We start from the raw sequence: 15,997 nt of genomic DNA, 5'->3' as shown, positions 1-15,997 counted from the left end.
CTAGAGACATGAGTAAGAAAAGATGCCGAAGGGGCAAATGAAGAAAAGAGTGAATTCACAACGGAAAGGAAAGCTTCAGAGGGGAAAAAAGGTCTTAGCCTCATGGACTCCAAGACTGACTGGGAGAAATGAAGCAAAAGATTAAAAAATGAAATTAGAAATAAAGTTCAAGAGGGGGAAAAGTGGAAGAATAAAATTGTGTTGAACATTTTCATTATATTACTGAGACTAGTATATAGTTCTTGTTTTTTGCTTTATTCTTCCCTGATGTGGGCCTTAGTACCATATTTGTCTCCTGAAAGAAATTTGCCAAGGATTTTTCTTTTTCCATTTTTGACAAAACTATAGCATAGGTATTGTTTTTTTAAATGGCTGATAAAATTTACCCATAAAATTCTCATAACTGGAATTCCTCTTTTTCTCTCTCTTGTAGTTCCTTCAAATCTAATTCAATTTCATTTTCTGACATTCTGTCATGAATCTGTCCATAATGCTTTCGTAATTTGGGCACCTTAAATTCTTAGTTTTGTGGGAATGTAATTTTATATAGTACATATTGACAATATTTTTTATTTTTCCTCTATTCTTCATGTTTAAGTTTGATAACTTGAATTCCCTTGGTCTTTTTCCCATAAGGTTAGTTAAAAGCTCATATATTTTATTGGTGCTTTTAAAGATAAAGATTTTAGTTTTAATTTTCATTTCAGGAGCCTTTTTATTTTCTAATATATCTATTTCTACTCTAATTTTCAATCAGTCCTTTTTGTGATTATTTAGGTTTATTTTCTTTTGATTTTCTAGTTTCTTAGATTACCTATTCAGTTAATTAATCCCAATTTTTTCCTATTTTAATCATGTTTATTTTCTTTCTTTCTTTCTTTCTTTTTTGCAAGGCAATGGGGTTAAGTGGCTTGCCCAAGGCCACACAGCTAGGTAATTATTAAGTGTCTGAGGCCGAATTTGAACTCAGGACCTCCTGACTCAGGGCTGGTGCTCTATCCACTGTGTCACCTAGCCACCCTGATCATGTTTATTTTCAAGGATTGTAATGCTTCTTCAAAAAACTGCTTTAGCTGCATCTAAGGGCCAGGTAGATAGCACAATTAGATAGAGCCCCACGTCTGAAGTCAGGAAGATTCATCTTCCTGAGTTTAAATTCAGCTTCAGAAAGTTACTAACTATATGACCCTGGGCAAGTCACTTAACTCTATTTTTCTCAATTTTCTCATCTGCATAAAGAAAAAAGCTAGAGAAGGAAATAGCACGTAGTATTTTGCGCAATGGTGAACAACTATTGTTAAAATTCTCTTATTTGTAGTTATTTTTTAAATGTTTTTTAATTCACTCATTACTCAGTGCTGTTTTCTGTATTAATTATATTTTTGAGCTATAATCTGTTAAAAAAGTTTTTTTACTTGCTTATGTTTTCAATGTACTCAAATTAATGGTCTCTTTTTGTAAAGTTAATATGAAAAATATGTATATTCTTTAATGTACAGATTTGCAAGTCACCATATATCTTTTAGACTTTGTTTCCCATATGATGTGTTCAGTTCTATATTATCCCTTTTTAGCTTCATGTCAGATGTGTCCACCTCTGAGGTAGAAACATTAAAGCAAGTTACAATTTTGGATATTTTTGTTAAGATTTGTTAAGATTCCTCCCATCTTTCCCTTCCCCTACTCTAGAATAGGAAATAAGCTAATACAGGTTACTCATGTACAACCATATTTAACATATTTCCATATCAATCATATTGTGCAAAAAAAAGAATCAGCACTAAAGGGGGAAAACCATAAGAAAAAGAAAAAAAGACTAGAAAACAAGTTTTTAAAAGTGAATAGAGTATGCTTTGGACTGCTTTCAGACTCCATAGTTTTTTCTCTGCATGTGGATGGCATTTTTCCATCACAAGTATTTTAGAACTTTCTTTGATTACTGTATTGCTGAGAAGAGTTAAATCTATCATAGTTAATCATCACACACTGTAGCTGTTAATGTATACAGTCTTCTGGTTCTGCTCACTTCACTCAACATCAGTTGTGTAAGTCTGTCCAAGTTTTTCTGAAATCCACCTGCTCATCATTTCTTACAGAATAATATTCCATTACACTCATAAACCACAACTTGTTCAGACACTTCCTAATAGATGAACATCCCCTCAATTTCTAATTCTTTGCTACCACAAAAAAGAGGTGCAAGGAATATTTTTCTAGATGTAGATCTCTTTTCCATTGCTGTGTTCTCTTTGGGACACAAACCTAGTACTAGAATTGTTAGATGATGATGTTTTTTAAGTTCTACAATATCTTCTAGTAATAGAATTTGCCTGTTGTCTCTCTTGAGGTAAACTAATCAAAACATTCTGGAAAGCAATTTTTTCTTTTTTTAAATTAATTTATTTTCATCCATACACACACGTCTATTTTTAAGCTACAAAATTCCTTCCCACCCTGCTTTCCCACCCCCTCCACTCAGCAGCAGTCAGGTTAGCATTGTACACATATAGGTTTGATAGATTTGTTTACAGATGAGTTATTTTTGGTATGAGGAATTAGGATTAAGGGAAAGAGATATGTAAAATATAATTTTGGTGTGTGTGTGTGTGTGTGTGTGTGTGTGTGTGTGTGTGTGTGTGTGTGTTTGGTTTGGTTTGGTTTTTCTTCCTCTGGATGGGGATAACATCGTCCATAGCCAGTCTAATACAGTTGTATTCTCTGAACTACTGAGAATTGGAATTGCTGGGTCAAAGAGTATGAACAGTTTTATTGCTCTTTGGGCATAGTTCTAAATTATTTTATTTTCTTCCCCTAGTTATATATAAACAAAATTTTTAATATTCATTTTTAAAACTTTGAGATTCAAACTCTCTCTCTTCCTCCCTCCCTCCCCCCTAACCCCCATTTAGAAGGCAAGCAAATCCATATAGATTATACATGTATAATCATGCAAAATATTTCCATAATAGTCATGTTGTGAAAGAAAATGTAAGCAAATAAAGTAAAAAATAGTATGCTTCAATCTATATTTAGACACCATCATTTCTTTCTTTGAGCATAGAAATATTTCTCATCATAAATCTTTCAGAGTTGTCTTGGATCATTATATTTCTGGAAATAGTCAAGTCATTCACAGCTAATCATCTCACAATTTTTCCTGGTACTTTGTACGCCATACATTTCACTTTGCATCAGCTCATATAAGTCTTTTCAGGTTTTTCTGAGAACATCTTGCTCATCATTTCTTATAGCAGAATAGTATCTATCATAATTAAATACCACAGTTTATTCAGCAATTCCTCAATTAATAGACATTCATTGGAAGGCAGTGTTGATCAAGAAAACTGCTACTCCTATACCCCAAAGTCAAAGAGGAAAATGATTCATTTATAGTAGCTCTTTTTGTAATGACAAAGAATTGGAAACTGAGGAAATGTCCATTAATTGGAAATGCTTGAATAAATTATGATATACAAATGTGATATAATATTATTGTGTTTTAAGATGAGATGAAGTTGATGGTTTCTGTATGAACTGTTGCAAAATGAAATGAGTAGAATCAGCAGAATAATCTCTACAGTAATAGCAACATCATAAAAATAATCAACTTTGAAAGAATTAGTAACTCCAATCAACACACTGACCCACCACAATTACAAAGGACACTATACTCCACCAGACAGAACACTGATTGACTCAGACTGCAGAGTAAAGTATATATTTTTCTTTTTTTTAAAATATGACTAATGTTATTTTGAATGACTATACATTTTTATAATGGGTTCTGTTTGTCTTGGCTTCTCAAAGAGTGAAGAAGTTGGCAGGAACAGTGAGAGAATTTGGAACTTAGAAAAAATCTCTGTTTTAAAAATAAAGGAAAAAGGAAGACTTTAATTCTAATTAATTTCAATTATAATCCATAAATATAGAGCATTGAAGATGGATCAGGTTACTCAACTCTTTCCAAGGAGGTAAAGGACACAAAATACAGGATGAGACACATTTTGAAAATTGTCAACTTGAGAATTTGTTTTAATTCTTGTTTGTTATAAGGGATTTTAAAAATTATGATCTGGTGGGTCTATGTGAAGGGAGAGATAATAAATATTTATATAAATAAAATTTTAAAAGAAAAAATGTGAAATTTAACATCAAAATTTCCTCAGTTTCCTGCTTTTCTTTTAATTTCAGATGCATTATTTTATCCCAAAACACTAAATATTTTTTGAATTATAAAGATTTTTTTTATTTTGAGTTTTACAATTTTTCCCCTAATTTTACTTCCCTCCCCCCCCCCCAGATTGCAATCTGCCAGTCTTTACATTGTTTCCATGGTATACATCGATCCAAATTGAATGTGATGAGAGAGAAATCATATCCTTAAGGAAGAAACATAAAGTATAAGAGATAGCAAGATCAGACAATAAGATATCAGGTTTTTTTTCCTAAATTAAAGGTAATAGTCCTTGGTCTTTGTTCAAACTCCACAGATCTTTCTCTGTATTCTGATAGCATTCTCCATTGCAGACAGCCCCAAATTGTCCCTGATTGTTGCACTCATGGAATGAACGAGTCCATCAAGGTTGATCATCTCCCCATGTTGCTATTAAGGTGTACAGTGTTTTTTTGGTTCTGCTCATCTCACTTAGTATTACTTCATGCAAATCCCTCCAGGCTTCCCTGAATTCCTGTCCCTCTTGGTTTCTAATAGAACAATAGTGTTCCATGACATACATATACCACAGTTTGCTAAGCCATCCTCCAACTGAAGGACATTTACTTGATTTCCAATTCCCAAAACCCTAAATCTTAAGTAATTAAAATTATCCATTTTTACCTTCTTTGGTCCTATTTATCTCATTTGATCATAACTTTTTCTCTTATGAATGTGATGGAATACTATTGTTCCGTAAGAAATCATGAGAAGGTGCAGAAAAACCTGGAATGACTTATGAACTGATGTTGAATGAAGTGAGCAGAATCATGAGAACATTGCACATATTAACAACAACATTGTTTGATGATCATCTATGATTGAATTAACTTCTAAAAGACTTGGAAAATGTGGAAAATGCCATCCACATTCATAGAAAGGACTATGGAATCTTAATGCAGACTAAAGCATACTATGTTCACTTTAAAAATTTATTTTGTTTTTTAAATTTCTAATTTTTTCCTTTTGTTCTGATTCTTCTTTCACAATATGACTAATATGGAAGTAAGTTTAAAATGACTATATATTTATAATCTCCAATATCAGATTACATTGTCAAGGAGAGAAAGGAGGCAAGGGAGAAAGGGAGGAAAAATGTGACACTATAAATCTTACAAAACATGAATGCTGAAAATTATTTTTACCATAAAATTGGAGTAAAATAAAATTTAAATGAAAAAAATTCTTTCCTTATCCATAGATTTGACAGATAATTCTTTTCCTATACTGATTTCTTTCTGCCTAAATCATACATCCATCACTTATTTTATATATGAAATGTTAATTTATGTCTAGTTACTGCCAGTCTGCTTTCATTTTTTCCAATAGGTTTTTGTCAAAAAATGAGTTTTGCCCCGAAAACTAGGAAGTAATTATTTGTGTTTATCAAAAAGTTGGTTACTGTGCTCATTTGCTTTTGCATAGTGTGTGTACCTTATTTTGTTACATGGATAAAACTATATTTTAACAAACAAGTGATGATTGCAGATTTGTATCATAATTTTAGATCTAGTACTTCTAGGTCTCCTTCCCTCCCATTTTTTTTCATTTATTCCATTGATATTCTTGCCCTTTTGTTCTTTCAGAGGAATTTGGTTATTATTTTTAGCTCTATAAAGTAATATTTTTTTTTTAGGTTTTTGCAAGGCAAATGGGGTTAAGTGGCTTGCCCAAGGCCACACAGCTAGGTAATTATTAAGTGTCTGAGACCGGATTTGAACCCAGGTACTCCTGACTCCAAGGCCGGTGCTTTATCTACTATACCACCTAGCTGCCCCTAAAGTAATATTTTGATAGTTTAATCACTATGCTACTGAATAAATAAATTGATTTAGTTAGTAATGTCATTTTTATTACATTGACTTAGCCACCCAGTGAATAATTAATTCTTCAATTGTTTAGATGTCTTTAATTGGATGGAGGTTTTCCTCTGTGTAGAAAACTCAGAAAGGTTAAAAAATACACTATTTAATGTGGTCCAAAGTTATCTGAAATGGAATTTTTCAGTCTTTTCATATTGTGTATTCTTGGCAATATACAGAAATGTTGATTTATGCAGGTTTATCTTATATCTGCAACTTTGTTTAAGCTGTTAATTGTTTTGATTATTTTTTAGTTTACTCTCTAGGATTCTAAAATCATCTATAAAAACTAATAGTTTTGTTTCCTTGTTGCCTATGCTTGTTTCATTTCTTCTTTGCTATAACTACAGCTATTGCTATAACTAGCATTTCTAGTACAATACTAAGTAGTAAAGAATATTCTGACTTTATCCCTTATTTTATTGAAAAAGTTGCTAGCTTATTTCCATTCAAGAAAATGCTTGCTCTTAATTTTTAGATACGTATTACTTATCACTATAACAAGGCTTCATTTATTCCTTTACTTTCTAATTTTTTGGACAATAAGGAATACTGCCAAAAAGCTCTTTCTGAATCTACTGAAATAATGATGATTTTTATTGGTTTTGCTATCATTATTTGTGATAGAATAATGAAATCTTCTTGCTAATATTTTCCTTAAACTTTTTGCATCAATATTCATTAGGAAAGTTACTTTATAGTTTTCTATTTTGACTTTCCCTAAATTAGACATTAAGACCATATTTGTATCATAAGAAGGAATCCTTTCCCTGTTTTTTTTTTTGTTTACGTAATATAGGAATTGATATTTAAATTTTTGGTAGAATTCACTTCAAAACATTTTATACTTTTTTTCTTCCTTAGGGAGTTCATTTATGGCTTATTTAATTTCTTTTTCAAAGATAAGGCTAATTTAAGTGTTGTATTTCCTATTTTGCTAATATGGTGACTTACATTTTTGTAAATGTTCAGTTTTAGATTGTTCATTTTATTGGCATATAGTTCAGCAATTAACTCCTAATAATTACTTGTAATTCTTCCTCATTGGCTGTGCATTTACCTTTCCCATTTTTTGAGACTGCAATACAGTTTTTTCTTTATTTTTAAGAACCAATTAGTGTATAGACTAACATCTTACACCATATGACAAAATAAGGTCAAAAGAGTATATTATTTAAAAATAGTGATAATACCATAAGCAAATTAAGAGAGCAAGGAATAATAGTTTGTCAAATCTATGGAGAAGGAAAGGATTTTATGACTATAGACAGAGCATTACAAAATATAAAATGAACAATATTAAAAAGTCAAGGGATATGAACAAGCAGTTAGTTTTCAGATTAAGAAGTCAAAGAAATCTATAATTATATGAAAAATACTTTATGTTTTGTGACTTTATTCATTAGAAGAACAAAATTAATGAAGAAACTAAACTATTATTTTTTTGTTTTTGCAAGGCAATGGGATTAAGTGACATGCTCAAGGTCACACAGCTAAGTAAAAATTAAAAATCTGAGTCTGAATTTGAACTCAGGTCCTGCTGACTCCAGGCATGGTACTCTATATATACACTGTGCCATTTAGCAGCCCCAAAGCTTTCACTCTTTGCAGAGGATATGATAGTATAATTAGAGAACTCTAGAAAATCAACTAAAAATAACTTAAAACAATTGAGAACTTTAGCAAAGTAAGAGGATATAAAATAAATTCACATAAATCATCAGCATTTCTATATATGACACAAAGACTAAGAGAAATTCCATTTAGAGTATCTGTAGACAACATAAAATACTTGGGAATCTACCTCCCAAAACTAACTATATGAAACCAAAAGAATACAAGTATTAGATCTAAAACTATATTATAAATTGACAATCATCAAAACTGTCTAGTACTGGCTAAGTGAATCAGTAGAATAAATTAAATACAGAAGAAACAGTAGTAAATGACTATAGTAATCTACTGTTTGAGAAACCCAAAGACTAGCTTCTGGGATAAGAACTCGCTATTTGACAAAAACTGCTGGGAAAACTAGAAAACAGTATGGCAAATAACTAGGCATAGATCCACATCTCACACCCTAAACCAAAATAAGGACTAAATGGGTACAGAATTTAGATATAAAGGGTGAAACCACATGCCAATTAAGCAAACAAGAAATAGTCTGTTGAATTCATGGGAAGGGGAGAACTTTTTAACCAGTCAAGAGATATATATAAACTGCAAGATGAATGATTTTGACTGTATTAAAACGATTATGCAAAACAAAACCAAAGCAGCCAAGATTATAAGGAAAACAGAAAGTTGGGGAACAATTTTCATAGTGTTTCAGATAAATGACCCATTTTAAAAATAGAGAATTGAGTAATGATTTTGAATAAAATTATTGTTTCCATAATTTGTTACTGGACCCATCCATTCTTTCCAGATAATTTGCTTAGATTCCAATTAGCTTTTAGTCTTTGTTTCAAAGATCCTTTATTGAATGTAATTTTTATTGAATTATGGATAGAAAAATATGGATAGAAAAATTTTTGGATCTTATGAATTGTTTATGAAATTTTTATGTCTTGATACATGGTCAATTTTTGTGAACGGGCTACCCACAGTTGAGAAATAAGTACATTTATTTCTTTTTTATTTTTATTTTGTTAATATTTTATTTGTTTTCCAATTTTATACAATAGTAGTTTCTACCTATCATTTTCCATAAGGTTTTGAATTTTGCAATTTTTCCTCCCACCTCCCTTCCCTCCCCCTTCCCACAGAAGACAGTCTGATAATCTTTACATTGTTTCTATGCTATACATGGATCGAAATTGAATGAAGTACACTCATTTCTTAATTCCCATTTAATATACTTCAGAGGTCTGTCATATCTAAAATTTCCTAAAATTCTAATTGCTTACTTCTTCCTGGTTTTTTTTTTGTTTACATTTATCTAAATTTCTGAAGGAGTAAATTGAGAACTCCCACTAATATAATTTTTTTAAACTTTTCTGATTATATATTATTATAAAATCAGTTTTCTACTGAGGCTGATTTTTTTAATGTTATTTTATTTTTTCAATTACATGCTAAGATAGTTTCAATATTCATATTTTTGTAAGCTTTTGATTTCACATTTTTCTACCTCCTTCCCTTCCTTCCCCTTCCCTATGACAGCAAATAATCTGATATAGGTTACACATGAATAATCATGCTTAACAGATTTCCATATTTCACCAATATAGATTTTTTTTTGGTTTTTTTTTTGTGCGGGTTCTTTGATTTTTGCCTGGCAAAGGGGGTTAAGTGACTTGCCTAAGGTCACACAGCTAGGTAGCTGCCCCCTACTAATATAGTTCTACTGTATATTTTCTCTTATAACTCTTTTAACTTGTTCTTTAAGAATCTGGATATGTGTCATCTGATGAATATATGTTCAGTATTGATATTAATGGGATAATATAATGGAGTGTCAGGTCTGGAGTCAGAAAGATTCATTTTCCTGAGTTCAAATCTGGTGGCCCCAGACACTAGCAGTATGGCAAGTGACTAGTGACTGGCAAATCACTTAATTCTGGTTGCCTCAATTTCCTCACTGAGGCAAGAGAAGGAAATGGCAAACCACTCCAATATCTCTACAAAGAAAACGTCAAATAAAGTCACAGAGAGTGGTATACAACTAAAAACTGAACAACATACTGACATTCATTTTTGTTTATGGTACCTTTTTTTTAAAGGTTTTTTTTTTTGCAAGACAATAGGATTAAGTGGCTTGCCCAAGGCCACACAGCTAGGTAATTATTAAGTGTCTGAGGCCGCATTTGAACTCAGGTACTCCTGACTCCAGGGCCGTTGCTTTATCCACTGCGCCACCTAGCCCCCCCCATTCTAATTTTTAAGGAATTATTTTATTTAGTAATGTTTTGTACTTCTTTTAAAAAGTTATTTTTTCAGGGTGGCTAGGGCCTTGGGCAAGCCACTTAACTGTTTGCCTTACAAAAAAAGTAAAAGAAAAAGTTATTTTCTCTTTTCACAACTTCCTGAATAGCTCTCATTTCTTTTCTCATTTTCCTCTACTGTTTTTTTTTAGGTACCTCTACTGTTTTTTTTGTTACTTGAAATTATTTTTACTTTTCTTTTAGAGCTTTATTTAACTTTTCTAAAAGCTAAAAACTTGTTGGATTTGTGTCCAATCTGCATTTTTTCTTTGAAGCTTTCAAGTCATTGTCTTGTTTGGCATCTATTTTGATCTTCCTATGAGAATAATAGTTCTTTATAGTCAGGTTCTTTTTATTTGTTACTTGCTTATTCTTCTAATCTACTCTTTTTTTTTTTTTGCAAGGCAGTGGGGTTAAGTGAGTTGCTCAAAGTCGCAAAGCTAGGTAATTATAAAGTGCCTGAGGGAGGATTTGAACTCAGGTCCTCCTCACTCCAGCATTGGTGTTCTATCCACTGCACCACCTAGCTGCTCACTAGTCCACTTATTAATGTTGGACTTCATGTTAATGTTGTGTCCTGTTCAATTCATGGGCATTGGAGGGAAATATTTGACCTGAGCGTCTTTCTTTTGATGTTTTTCTGCTACAAGTTATTGGTGCTATGTTCTAGGGGTGGCTAGGTGGAAAGGTGGATAGAGCACTGGCCCTGGAGTCAGGAGTACCTGAGTTCAAATGTGGCCTCAGACACTTAATAATTACCTAGCTATGTGGCCTTGGGCAAGTCACTTAACCCATTACCTTGCAAAAATAAATAAGTAAACAAACAAATAAATAAACAAAAACAAAGTGGTATGTTCTGGGGAAGGATCTGTCACTGTTTTCCTGGTCAAACATCTGAAAGCTCTTGATCTGGATTTGGGTCAGTTGAATGTGTGCAGTTGAATTTCAGTAGACTTCTGTTAACTGAATTAACTTCTTAGCCCACCTGGAGGGTCTTCAGGTTCAGAAGGATTGAACTATTGATTATCCTTTGATTTTTTTGCTCTGATTATTCTACTATAGTCTTGAGTACACCACGAAAATTTAGAACTGAGTTCTGATTCTGTTCTTGAGTCTAGAACTAAAATTGCAACTGCATCCTTGCTTCATATGCAACTCTGTTCCTGCTTGCAGCTGCTCCTTTTCTCCCTGAAGAATGATCTTACACTGGCAACCAGTGACATAGCTCCTAACTGTCACTAGTTCTTTCTCCCAACACTTTTTGAAGTATGCCTGGAATCTCTTTCTGCACTGATGCTTCGTGGTCAGTTTTCTGTGCTCTGATTGTCCTGAAGCACTGGAACAGTTCCCAGGGCTGTCACTGTGTTCCTCGCCAGTCCCTGCCATGGTTTCTGCAGACCTTTTTATCTTCCTTGGGTTGCTCTGGCCTGGAAAAACAACTTAGTGATTTTTTTTCTTAGATTTCCCAATCAAAATTTAGTCTAGCATGTTAAGGTTTTTGTGGAGGAAGCATGTTGCCCAGATAAACTGGGCCAAAATTTTGCCTCTCATTCTTCCATGTTAACTCTGTCCTAAAATCTTTCAAGTTTTTCTCTAGCTTGTTTTCATTGTGTAAACAGTTCTAGGTCTGCTCACTTTGTTCTGAATCAGATCACAGAGTCCTTCTCAGTTTTTCCTGAAACTATCCATTTTTCTAAGTCTTACAGGACAATAATATTCTATTACATTCCCATTCCAAAATTTGTTTAGTCATTTCCTCAATACCTGAGTAGTTCCTCTGCTTCTTGGCTATTAAGAAAATAGCACCAATAAATATTTTTTACATAGATGGTTCCTTTTCTTTCTTTGAATGTTTCAGGGGTAAAGGATATAAGGTGGAAGCCTAGAGGTGTTTTAATTTTTCTATCTCTTATTAATAATTATTTGGATTATTTTTTATATTTGGCACTTGAAAGTTTAGATTTCTTGCTTTAATAAGTATCTGTTCATATCTTTTGACTATTTATCAACTGGGAGAGGCCTTATGAACTTGAATTAACTTATAAATTGGATATGAGACATGTATCAAGAGAACTTTCTTAAAAAAAAATCCCCAGTTATTTGCTTCCCTTCTAATTTTAGTTCTATTCATTTTGTGGCCAAAAAAAAAACTTTTAGGGGGCAGAGTCAAGATGGTGGGGTAAAGGCAGAGACTCATCTGAGTTCTCCTCAATCTACTCCAAATAACTTTAAATAATGACTCTAAACACATTCTAGAGTGGCAGAACTCACATATAGATGAAGTGAAACAATTTCCCAGGCTAAGATAACTTGGTAGATGACTGGAGGGGGGAGGGGACGAGGGTCTGCTGTACTCACAAAGGTGAGAGAGGAGCACAGGGAAGTGCAGGCTGTGCCAGAGCAAACCAGTCCCAGCAATCCAGGTGCAGACTGCTGGGTAACTGGGTCAGTGGCAGCTGAGGCAGTTTCCAGACCTCTCAGCCCAGAGATTGTCAAGGACAACTCAGAAAGTCAGCAGGAAAAGTCTGCTGCACCTGGGTGAGAGTGGAGCACAATCTAGCATTGGCCTTATCAGCACAGACTGGTTCCAGGGGACCAACCAGGAGCAGCTCTCAAGAGCCACTGAAATCAGCAGAGGCAGCTGCTTCTGGAGCTCTCAGCCCATAGACAGTAAGGGGGTCTGAAGGAGATTACGGGGTCTCTGTGATCACTGAGGCAGGACTCTGTTGCTTTGCCTATATTCAGATCTGGATCGCAGTCTTGGGTCACAGTCCCAGGAAGAGAAGCAGAAGCACAACAGAACTTGCTGCCAAAGTTGAGTTGGAACTTTCTCATAATTCAAGAACAAAAAGGAGTGCTTGTGGTTATCCACAGACCAAGATACAGGTCAGGAATATAGTCATAATCTCTCCTTAGATCATAAGACCTTGGAAACACTGAAAATTTGCAGGTCTCTAGGATTATCACTGAAAACAGCTGCAAAAAAGCCCCAAAGCTTGAGATAGTGTGCCCTCTATCCTGGAACCAGAGTCCCACCTTAATAAATAGTAAAAATCAAGTCATAGGCTAGGGAAATGAGCAAACAGAAGAAAACAAATCTGACCATAGACAGTTATTACCATGGTCATACCGAAGATCAAAACACATACTCAGATGAAGTTAACAAAGTCAAAGCTTCTACATTCAAAAACTCCAAGAAAACTATCATTTCATCTCAGGCCATAGAAGAGTCCAAAAAGAATTTTGAGAATCAAATAAGGGAGGTAGAAGAAAAATTGGAAAGAGAAATGAGAGCGAAGTGGGAAATCACATAAACTGAGTCAGCAGCTTGGTGAAGGAGATACCAAAAAATGCTAAAGAAAATACATCTTGGGTCATCAGTCCTGGAGTCAGGAGGTCCTGAGATCAAATCCAGTCTCAGACACTTAATGATTACCTAGCTGTGTGACCTTGGGCAAGTCACTTAACCCTATTGCCTTATAAAAGCAGAAAAAAGGAAAGAAAATATATCTTAAAAATCAGATTGGGTCAAATAGAAAAAAGAGATCCAAAAAAATCAATGAAGACAGCAATGTCTTAAAAAAAAACAAACAAAAACTAAAAGAAAATGTGAATTATCTCATTGGGAAAACAACTGACCTGGAAAACAGATTAAGAGAGATAATTTTTAAATTATTGGACTATTTGAAAGTCATAACCAAAAAAGGAGCCAAGAAATTATTAAGGAAAACTGCTCTGATATTCTAGAAGTGGGGATAAAATAGAAACTGAAAGACTCCATCAATCACTCTTGAAAAATATCAACAAGAATATTATATCCCAATAATCCCCAAACCATTATAACCAAATTTCAGAGCTCCCAGATCAAGGAGAAAATATTGCAAGCAACTAACTGGAAAGAAACAATTCAAATAGCATAGAGCCACAGTCAAGATAGCACAAGATTTAGCAGCTTCAACATTAAGGGATCATAAAATTTGGAATGTAATATTCCAGAAGGTAAAAGAGCTTGGATTACAACTAAAAATCGACTACTCAGCAAAAATGAACATACTCTTTCATGGGAACGGATGGCTATTCAATGAAATTGGGGATTTTCAAACTTTCCTAATGAAACAGCCAGATCTAAACAGAAAAATCTGATCTTCAAATATAAAACTCAAGTGAAGTAAAGAAAGATAAACAAAAAAGGCAAAGCATAAGGGACTTAATGATATTGAGCTGCTTATATTCCTGCATGAGAAGATGATATTGATAACTCATAAGAACTTTCTCATTTATTACAGCAGTTAGAAGAAGCATTGACAAGGCACAGGTGGAAGTTGAATTTGAAGGGATAAGTTAATGGACAAGAGAGGAATGTAGGAGAAAGGGAAAAGAAGAGGTAAAATGGCATTAGTTATTTCACAAGAGGCAAGGAAAAGTTTTTGCAGTGGAATAGAAGAGGGAGAATGAGTAAACCTTACTCTTTTTGGAACTGGGCTCAGAGAGGGAATAACATACATCCTCAGTTGGGTGTAGAAATCTATCTTAGAGGAAATTCAGAGGGGAAAGGTAAGGAGAAAAGTGCAGGGTAGGTGATAGAAGGGAGGGAAGATTGTGAAAGGGGGTAGTCAGTTTTGCAAAAATATAAAAGACTTGGGGCAGCTAGGTGGCGTAGTGCATAAAGCACCGGCCTTGGAGTCAGGAGTACCTGGGTTCAAATCCAGTCTCAGACACTTAATAATTACCTAGCTGTGTGGCCTTGGGCAAGCCACTTAGCCCAATTTACCTTGCAAAAACCTAAAAAAAAAATACAAAACACTTGAGAAAGGACAGGGTGAAAGGAGAGAGAGAATAGAATAAATGAGGGTGGGGGAAATAGGATGGAGGGAAATACAGTTAGCAATAGTAACTGTGGGGAAAAAAAATTTGAAACAAGTTTTAATAATGACCTCATTTCTCAAACATAGAAAGTGGAGTCAAATTTGTAAAAAATAAGAACCATTCCCCAATTACTAAATAACAAAAGATAAGAACAGTTTTCAGATGGGGTTATCAAGATATCCATTTAAATAATTTTTTAAATGCCCTTACTATTGATAAGACAAATGTGGATTGGAACAATTCTGGGGAACTACCTATACCTATTGGATTCTCTAATAAGACAGAAAGAGAAAATGACAAAAGTTGGAAGAAATGTAGGGAAAAATGAGACATTAATGCACTATTGGAGGAGTTGTAAAATGATTCAACAATCCTGTGGAGCAATTTGGAACCATGCTCAAAGGGCTATAAAACCATGTACACTTTTGGTCTTGCAGTGTAACTACTAGATCTATATGCCAGAGGAGATGAAAAAAAGGAAGGAAAAAGAATCTATGTGTAAAAGGATATTTATAGCAGTTCTTTTCTGGTAAAGGGGAGCAGGAGATTGAGGGGATGTCCAATGTGATATATATGATTATGGTGAAATATTATTCTGCCAAAAGAAATGATGAACAGGATCCTCTCAGTAAAAACAAAAACAACTTACATGAGCAGCTACAAAGGGAAATGTGTGATATACAAAATAAAAGAAATATTGTAGGATGGTCAGCTGTGAATAACTTACATTTTCTTAGTAATACTGTGACCCTAGACATCCTTGAAGGACTTAGGATAAAGAATACTATTCTTCTCAAAGACAGAGCTTGATGGTGTCTGAATACAGATGGGAGAATTTTTTTCTTGAAATTTCTCTTTTTTTTAATGACTATTATGGTAATGTTTTGGATGACTATACATTTTTAATCTATATCAAATAACTTGCTTTCTCAACAAAGGAGTTTGGGGTAGGAGAAAGAGTGGAGGAAAATAAAATAAAATTTAAGTGAATGTCAAAGGTTCAGGGTGATGAGAATAAAAGCTAATGAAGCTTCTCAAGTAGTCAACTAGGAGATCAAAACTAGACATTGAGAAAAGTCAAGGTAAGAGAGAAAGATACAGAGAGAATAGATACAGAAGAGGATCCAAAT

Source organism: Macrotis lagotis, chromosome 1 (genome assembly GCF_037893015.1).
Source record: "Macrotis lagotis isolate mMagLag1 chromosome 1, bilby.v1.9.chrom.fasta, whole genome shotgun sequence".
NCBI classification, from domain to species: Eukaryota; Metazoa; Chordata; class Mammalia; order Peramelemorphia; family Peramelidae; genus Macrotis; species Macrotis lagotis.
Note: the sequence above shows the minus strand (reverse complement) of the source record.